General features: G+C 37.1%; 1 long non-coding RNA gene across 1 annotated transcript; it reads left to right on the top strand.

Annotated features, from left to right (window-relative positions):
- On the top strand, positions 1–609 carry LOC120085481 (uncharacterized). The gene is made up of 2 exons (XR_005483964.2): positions 1–248; positions 384–609. It is a non-coding gene; the product is annotated as an uncharacterized LOC120085481 (long non-coding RNA).
- The last annotated feature ends 7,391 nt before the right edge of the window (positions 610–8,000 follow it).

The following is an 8,000-nucleotide window of genomic DNA, read 5'->3' on the forward strand; positions in this document are numbered from 1 at the left end:
GTTTTTGCTTTCCCCCCTTAATTTTACCTTTGCCTTTGATGAAGCCCTCCACGCGAACCACTCGAACAAGAAGATGACTCTGCACCCATGCGAACGACGTTGAACGCTGGCCACTCCTCACGCGAACGGCGCTAAACGCCGACCAATCCTCACGTGAATGGCGTTGAACTCCGACCACTCCTCACGCGAACGCTAAACTCTGGTCACTCCTCACGCAAACGGCACTGATCCCTGGCCACTCAAACGGGGTTTGTTTACTTTTGCAATATTTCAACATCAGTTTCATATAGTTTGTAAGAAATTGGATTTTGTGAATGTAATTATATCCCCTACTTCAATTTCTTACTCTAATGTGCTTACATATTTCAATTTTTATATGGCAGATTTATGTCTTGTTCGTGATGAGCTAGTGCGAGATTTCATAAAGTTCAATTTAGATGAAAATGCAAAGAATTTGGTGTATGATTTATGATATCATGTGTGTGATATTATTTACAATTATGTGAAAAGTTTAAATCATTGTTACCCTTTATTTCATATCTCAAAAGATATTGCTAAAATCATTTACATAATCATTTTTTATCAATCATAACACAATTTACTTTCTAATGATGTTATAATGATATCATGCATGTAATATGTAATATGTCTTCCTATTTCTACACATGAGCTTGTCACACTAATTGGCATCTTATTTTAACAAATTAAAAAAAAAAAAACACATCCATTCTTCGGTGAAGATTTTGAAAAATAGAAAAATGAGTGAAATTATTTACACAAAATGATAAAATTTAATCTTTTTTATAGATGTTGATAGAAGTCTATTAGTATTTTTTTTTTTTTTTATTTCTATATATAATTTGATATTTTTCAATTTACGAAATTTTTTTAAAAGAAAAAGGTTTCTTTTTTTCTATTTTTTCTTTTCTAGTCGTGGTGTTGTTATCCATTGACGTAATTAGAGGTTTATCAAGTGGAGGCAAATGAGTGGAAGAAGAGAGGACAACTCAAATTAAAATTCTCAAATGCTATACATTGAATCTTCTCCATTTCCTTCAAATTCTAAAGCTAAAATATAAACTAAAATAACCTTCCTTTCTTTTCTTTTCTTTTTTTTCTTTTTTTCCTTGAAAGAGAAAGAAGGTGGTCTCACTTTTCACATCAATTTCATAGGACCACTATATATCAATCTTTTTCAAAAGTTCTTCTGGCAGCTTATTTGTAGTATGAGCATTATAATAATAATATTAATAATAAATTAATAAAAATCAATGGCCTCAATTATTTTATCTTACACCAGACCTCTTGGATGTTAGAATGTCAATTGAGCTTAAGTTCATATTAGTCGGTACTCTCAAAATTGATGTTAAATATGGATACATAAATCTAACATCATGACTAAGAGTAACATCTCAACAGCACAAAGTCGTTTGGGGCCAAATGAGATGGTATATCCCCACATCCTATATCATCTCAGTGTTTTGAGGTCCATTATCCCATCTCACCGATTTTAATTGTTTGTAGGCCTATTTTTGGAACATGTTTCGTATCTCACTGTCATTTTCCTTTCATGTATCGTATATCATCTTAGTGCTTGAACATACTTGATCATACTTGATCATTCATACTCGATCAGAACTCCCCAGACATCAAAACTCTCTAGACATCAGAACTCTCCACATCCTATATCATCTCAACACCCCGAAAAAAACATGGCACATTCAAGCTAGTATGTTTAGCATCAAAACGTTTTATGTAGCATCACATGTTACTTACGAAAAATACCAAAAATAATGGTATTAGCTAGTCAGTGTCTCGCCGTTGCCTTCTCGGTTATTTGGCTTTGTTTCTAATTGTTCCTATCCTTGTGATCTTTTGTCCAATCGTCTTGATTTTCTTTGATATTACCTAATATTGCATTTTGCTACAATGGTTTGATTTCTACAAAGCATGAAAATAGTTTATTAAACAACAGCTTTAGCCAAAAATAATATAGCTCACAAAGTGTGGTATTAAGATTGACCAAGAACAAATGATAACCCTTTCTTATAAATTCAATATTGAAGCTATTGCACTTGATGGGCTTGGAAAACAAAACATAAAGAAAAACAATTTGGGCTTTTCCAATTAAAGAATCTGGCTCGAATTATCAATACCACTTACTTGATTTGAGCTGTAAACTATTCTATGTGCTAAAAGCACAATCCTCATGAAGGAAAATCTTTACCATACACATTGACGACCCTGATTTACTTCAAGCACTCAAAGAAAATAGAGAACTCTAATGACTAACACCTATTTTCTTTCTTGCAGAAGAAATCGAGAGAGAAAAGAGGAAGAATAAATGAAATGCTACCAAAATTTCTCCAAGACTGATGAAGAGCTGAAGAATACGAATAAGAAAATAAAGAAGATGAAGGGAAGAAGAAAGAACACAGAAGATTCACGTGGTTCGGCCAAAATTTGCCTACATCCACGGAGAGAAGCTGATTATTGCAGATCGGGGAGCTACTAGGGTTATATAAGATAAGTCTCTATCTAGTTATCTATCTCTAGATGTAATTTTCTCTCTTGATGTACAAGTATGATTATAAAAGTATTTATAGACAGCCTTGTATAACTAATTTAACAATCTTTGAAGTTGTTTTTCACTGCTTGTAATAACAATCTCCACCTTGAAAGAAAATTTCAAGTTGTTTCTTCAACTTCTCTTTACTGACTCTCTTCTACTTTAACCTGTGTCTCTCAGCTCAAACCCTATAATATCGAGACATTTTTGAATTTTGAGCTAAGTGACAGTCTTGGTTAACATATCGAAAGTTTTCTCTAAGGTATGTACTTTCAACACTTCGATCTGCTTACTTTCAATCTGTTCACGTATGAAATGATATTTTACGTCTATGTGCTTTGTTCTATTGTAATATTGTGGATGCTTAGATAAGTGTATAGTACTCTGATTATCACAAAATATCTTTACTGTATATTGTTTGATCCCAAAATCACGTAGGAGACCCTTTAGCCATAATCCCTCATTTACGGCTTCTGAAAGTGCAATAAACTCTACTTCAGTAGTAGAGAGTGTTGGGGTTGATGCCCTAAAGTCTCATGTTCTGTAGTTTGTAAAGAGTATGTACGAATGCTTGTGTTGTTAATATATGATATTTACTTCACATCTTGTAATTTTACTCATTTATTTGTTTTATTTGTTTTATTTGTTTTACCACAAACCAATAAACATAAAATCCCTGGTTATCTGTATGTGACTCAAGCATATATGTGGTGACATACAAGTGGATCATGTCTTGAGTGATAACCAAAATGGTCTGTAGTATATGGATAAAGGAGGAAAACCTTATACTAGTAACGCTACGGACGCGGCCCACTTTGTGGAATGGTCACAAGTGTTGTGACTTGTCACAGATGGTCTAATCCTGATCATTTATGTTCAGAACATGCGAGCGGGGGTGTTCTATACAAAGAGTTTGTATAAGACTTGACCACGAAGTGTTAACGTCTCGTTATATAACACCGTTCATGACAGAGACTTCACTTCACTAGGATGTCCATATGTAACATGACCTCAATCATGAGTGAGTTGGGAACTCCTATCATTGAGGGAGGTCCTTTGATTTGTATGGGTGCGAATGGCCAGGCCGCCAATTCAAACCTACCATTTTGGGGATTCGTCTGATTTGGGAGCTCAGAACTCAACTGCACAAGATGGAATTCACTCATTCCCCGAGGTAGGGGTAAGTAGATAGATGGCTTCCTTAAGGGCTGAAATGGCTCCCTTAAGGGCTGATTCCGGGGCTTGAACGATGTGGCGCCACACACCTTCTCTTGGCTCGAGAGGTGTTCACACATAGTTGGACTATGTTGTATTATTCATTAGAGGAATAAGTGGTACTTAAGAAGTGAGATATAACTCAGGGACAAAACGATAAATTGGCCCAGCTGTACTTACGAGCATCTATGAAGGATCATCGTACTAATGATTGGTTATATTCGATGGACAAAGAAATATATCTGTGGTAAGAAGAGTTCAACTGTTGGTCTTTAGTGAAATGTCTGACAGTTAACGGATGGTGGATCTCATGGCTAAAGAGTTTAGTCAGCTATTCACGTACCGTTGGAGCTTCGAGCCACAAGTCCATTAGCCCCCTGGGTAGCTTGGATAAAGTCGAGAACCAGTATTTTGGTTAATTTGAAATGTTCAAATTGACAAGAGGAAGTTCGATTATATATGGTATAATTGGACTGGTTAATTATATATGATATAATTGGCAAATGTATGAGATACATTATTTTGGAGGAAATAAGATATAAATATGATTTATATTGCGTAGAGAAGAAAATACTATAGTAGATATGTGATATCAAACTATAGGATATAAATATAATATGATTATATTAATTAATTAATTAATTGATTAATTATATGATAATTAATCCTAATATCACGTTTGGACGTGGGTTAGTGGACAGCATCGGTTCTGGTAACCGATGAGTTAAAAATGAAACATTTTTTCATTTTGGATCGTGCAATCGATAGTCCATCAGATCGCCCAAAAGAATTGTGAAGTGTGCGTTGGTGATTCAAAACGATCGCTTGAAAGCCTATACGATAGCATTCTCCACCTAAACGATCGTATACCTCGCACCTAAACGATCACACACTGTCGCCTAGACTATTGGATAGCTTCTCTAAACGATCGTATAGTGTACCGATTTAACTAAATGATCATATACGTTTTTCTAAACGATCGTTCAGTAAATCCTATACGATCGTGTAGCTCCTCTAGACGATAAGAAATTCTGCTATGCGATAGCGACCTTCACCCTCCCACTTGCTTATCGACTAAACGACTCGTGCTTCCTCCATCCTCTATCAAATTCACCAAAGCCCACACTTTTGGTTTTCATGCTGAGAATACCCGTGGCTCATTAGTGGTGGTGTTGTCTCCGTTGCGGCATTCGTGTTCGCGTTGATCGTGTTCTTGCAGTCGACATTCCCACCGGGCGTTGGTAGATCTCTTGGAGGGTTTCCACTGCAATTGAGTTCCGAAGTGTGAAGATAGTCTATAACTGGTATGGAACTCTATCCCTTATGTTTTTGTTTGTTCTTAGCATGTTGTTAATTAAGTTTTGATTGCATAACTGTATTTGTTGAATGTATATTGTTATATTTCGATCATGGTGAGATCGGAGCAATCCGAAAGCGCTCATGGAACTCTCGGTATGAGATCCTTCCATTGGTATTAGAGTCAGGTTCTGATACTCCGATTTCATCTGTTGCAATGAAATAACTTTTACATTCATGGTGGATGCATTTCTACGCTGTTTTAATTGTTAAATCTATTGTGGATGTGCCGGATTAATGGATGTTTTTAGGATGTTTAGCCTCGGTTTGTTTTAAATCCTTTTACAATTGCAATTTTTTGAAAAGGCACCTGCGTTTTTGGGCATTAATAATCGTTATCGAGTCTGTATTCAAAGTTTGTTTGAAGTTTTGAGTCGTTCGTCGAAGTTCTGGGCAAGCGTTCCGGCTCTTCGAGGAAGGAGGCGATCTAGGGTTAATCGCATTTTGCAGAAGAAGTTCTACATGATCACCGTCCATAACATCGTAAAGATGTAGGAGTACGCGATTGCTGATGAATGCATCGGTTAAACGATGGGGAATGCGATCAAGAGTTGGTCGTATCGAGTTGATGATCGAGTACGCGATCGCTGAGTATCGCGTCGTGTAGACGATGAGATGCTTGCAGATCGCTTAACGCGCGGGTGCGCTAGACGATTGTTTAGGTCAGTAAGCTTCATCGCTTAGTAACTGACTAAACGATCGCTTAGTATTGTAAGGTAGACCGTTTATCTGGTTACACGCATCGTGTAGACGATGAGACACTCACGTATTGTATAAAGCGCGCGCGCTAGATGTCGTTCAGGTCAGTAAGCTTCATCGCTTAGTAACTGACTAAACGATCTCTTAGAATCGCAAGGTAAATCGTTTACCTGGTTGCATGCATCGTATAGACGATGAGACGCTCGCGTATCGTTTAAAGCACGCGCATTAGACGATCGTTTAAGTCAGCAAGATTCATCGCTTAATAACGCAAAGTAAATTGTTTACCTGGTTACATGCATCGTGTAGACGATGTGATGCTCGCGTATCATTTAAAGCGCACGCGTTAGACGATCCTTTAGGTCAGCAAGTTTCATCGCTTAGTAACTGACTAAACGATTGCTTAGTAACTCAAGGTAAATCGTTTACCTGTTGTCGCGCTACACGATCACATGGATGGTTAGGCTTCACAGACTCGTCATCGTCTACGTGATCGTTCACTTATGTTCCTATTGTCTAGTGCATGCTGAACGATCATCTACATACTAGAGTTTGCTACACGATGAAGACCTCCTGGCAGTTCAAGATCCGGTTCGCCTGTGAACCGATTTGCTCGATGAAACATGTAATAGATAGGTTTTTCATTCCTCTTTTTTTTTGTAAAGGCTCATCCTGGTCCATTAATCCTTTGTTTATTACATGCAATGTATGTTATTATATGTCATATGGTATGCACATATAGTAAATCCCACCTTAGGTTATGCAATGGTCATGCATCATCTCTTTATTGTAATTGTTATAATTTAGAGAAGCATGATTTAATTATGAGCATGCTCATGCATCATATAATATAAGAGTTATATTTATGCATGCATAAAAAGCATTGACATGCATCATCTTTATATTATAATTGTTATAGTATAAGGGTGAATGATAGCATGTTTGCTGGTTGTTACGCATATAAAAGTTATATATAGTAATTTGAAGCATGACACATCGGTTCATTGTGCGCAAAGGTTTTGTTGTTTCTTTTTAAAAGTTCGGAGAAAACCGACAAAAAGGCAAAGAAATAATGGGCTCACTTAGGTAATTCATGTTTTTGTGTTTAAAATTTGGCCCTTTAGACCTGGTTTACGGTTCTAATATGATTAGCAACCCTAAGGCTTTAATCTTTTAATCAGTTTAATAGGATTAAATTGGCTAATAAAAGGTTAAAGTGTAGCAAATCTATCTATAAGGGACCTTTTGTCTAAGGCGGGTTCTGTCTAGGCTGGGGTATTTAAGTTGACGGAAACGTAACACCCCTACCTGGGAACTTACCTGGAAAGGTGAATTAGATAGATTTGATGCATGCATGCAAGTTAAGGACAATCCATTAAAGTGTTTAAATGTGACTACTTGAACTTGTTCATATTTCATAGACAAACGTTGTTTATGAGCAGAGTTTAAAAAGATGACTTAGACTAAAATCAGTAGCCGGATTGTCTAGGTTAATGAATCCTTAGGTAGAACATTTAGTGGGAGGTACTTGGTGCATGAGACGCTTCACTTAAACCTTTCACTTTTCTCCTAAATAGTCCACACCATGAGATCTATCCTTGGCCTCGCGGCACCTTTGGTGTGCCCCCCAACGAATGGTGTTTAGGTAGGTCAATATCAAGGTGGATGGAGAGAATATTCATAGTAAATGGGAGCAGGAAGTGCGACAGCATATTCCTCGGTCTCCCTCGTTAGGTTGAATAAAGTTACTGCGCATCGCCTCGAGGCACCCTGGGAGTGTCCCCCTAAAAGATGGAAGTTTTGTGCGTTTCTTAATTTGATCTACTGTAAGAGGATAAGGTAATTTAGTCTCTTGTTCTAATCTGTCTTTTCCCTATGGTAAGTGCATTAGGGCGGGACTCTGGCACCGAAAGCGAGGGGTTATACTTACGCAGAATAGTTAAAATTTAACGATTCTGGACCGAAAAATGGTGGTTGTTAGGTTCAGTTCCAAGAGTTAGTTCTACCTAATGATTGAGAATGTCTCATCCCAGTGAAGGGGTAATGATCACCCGACCGGTGGCGTTTGTCCTGCCTCACTGGGGCATCATTGCAAAATAGAAGTCCATAACTTAGGGTACTTGAAACTGTTTTGCAAAACTGATTGGTTTAAAAGTGGTTT

The sequence above is a fragment of the Benincasa hispida genome, unplaced genomic scaffold (assembly GCF_027475165.1).
Source record: "Benincasa hispida cultivar pf3 unplaced genomic scaffold, pf3_genome.v1.1 HicScf1185, whole genome shotgun sequence".
In the NCBI taxonomy this organism is placed as follows: domain Eukaryota; kingdom Viridiplantae; phylum Streptophyta; class Magnoliopsida; order Cucurbitales; family Cucurbitaceae; genus Benincasa; species Benincasa hispida.